Raw genomic sequence first — 1,709 nt, 5'->3', positions numbered from 1 at the left:
TTGAATGAAGTATGGACTATTACTGGAAAGCCCTGGATGTCTACTTTCCAATGCAATTAAGAGTGCGCCATTTGGAGTTCTGTAACTCCATAAAATCCATTTTGAGTGTAGGGACGTCAGAATCAAACAGCATCTGTAGTCCTTTGTCAGCCTCCTATCAGATTTTTGCTCAGGTACCTCAATTTTAGCCAGTAAATACCTGAAATCACAGAAAAACACATAAACTCATAGTAAAGTCCAGAAATGTGAATTTTGCATAAAACTAATAAAAACATCCCTAAAAGTAGCTAGATCCTACTAAAAACTACCTAAAAACAATGTCAAAAAGCGTATAAATTATCTGCTTATCACGCAGCGCTCATTTGCCCACGCGTGCACATTCTATGTGCGTGCGCATCCCTTGCCTTTTTGCACATTCATGCGTATGCGTAGCATTCGCGTGCGCGTCATTGCTATCTTCAGCCTCTGCAATGCTTGCGCATATCATATATGCATGCACGTCCTGGGGTAGCGCTCTCTAAATGAGCGTAGCGCTCGCACCATGAGTGCTCCCCACGCGTACGCGTCACTTACGCATACGCGTGGATGCCAAATTATCCAATCCATGCTGCCGTTCCATGTACGCATTTGCGTAAATCATCATCATTCTCACACTGATGCCAAGGCATCTTAGGCTAGTTTCACTAGCCTTTTTCTTTTGATTTCATTAGGATTTATGCAATTTCTTGAGATTTAAGCAATCATTTGGGTTGCATATTCATGTATACCTTGAAACATTCAAACATGGTTATTTTGATTGATTTCTATGAGATTTTGGCCATAATTACTTGTGTTCTAAGAATACTACAATTTCTCATGACTTTAGCAAGGCTTTGATGCATGTATTGCTTGATGGTAGGTGAAGAAAGGCATGGAAGGAGGTTGAAGAATGGCCATGGAAAGAAGGAGGAGAAACAACATTGGTGGCCAAAGTTGGACCACAAATGTTGCCTCAAATGTTGGAGGGAAGGCAGAGCAAATTTACTGCATAATTCTGATACTCACGTTGGAAGGAACGTTGGCAAGCCAACGTTACCCCCAATGTTTGTAATATAATATGCTTTCAGAAAATTTGGAAATTTTGTGGCAACGCGTACGCGTACAATACACTCACGCGTGGGTAGTGGATTTTGACAATCCACGCGCACGCGTAGGTCACACGCACGCGTGGATAGGGCAACGTTGGAGAGAACATTGCCACTCAAACATTGATGCCAATGTGCACGATATGAAGTTCAAAACTCAATTTTGGAAAAGCGCATCGACGTGCACATGTATGCAACTCGTACGCGTGAACGTACATTTTGTCAATCCACACGCACACGTGGATAAATCAACATTGGAGGGAGCGTTGCCACTCAAACGCTGGATCCAACGTCTTCGAAAATCTTTCAAAAATTGGAATTGGGTATTTTTCATCCACGCGCACGCGTAGGTGACGTGCACACGTGGATGTGCATTCTGGTCCCAACATGCGCACGCATAGGTAGCGCAAACGCATGAAGTTGTAAAATGTGCCATCCACGCGTACGCGTATGCCACGTGCAGGCATGGATTGGTGAATGTTGGTACCCCAACGTTGAGTCAAACGTTGAATGCAACACCCAAAACCCATTTTATCTAAATGAATGTTTGACTCAACGTTTTCCCTCAAACGTGGACTCCAACGT

This window comes from Arachis stenosperma, chromosome 9 (assembly GCF_014773155.1).
Source record: "Arachis stenosperma cultivar V10309 chromosome 9, arast.V10309.gnm1.PFL2, whole genome shotgun sequence".
In the NCBI taxonomy this organism is placed as follows: domain Eukaryota; kingdom Viridiplantae; phylum Streptophyta; class Magnoliopsida; order Fabales; family Fabaceae; genus Arachis; species Arachis stenosperma.
Note: the sequence above shows the minus strand (reverse complement) of the source record.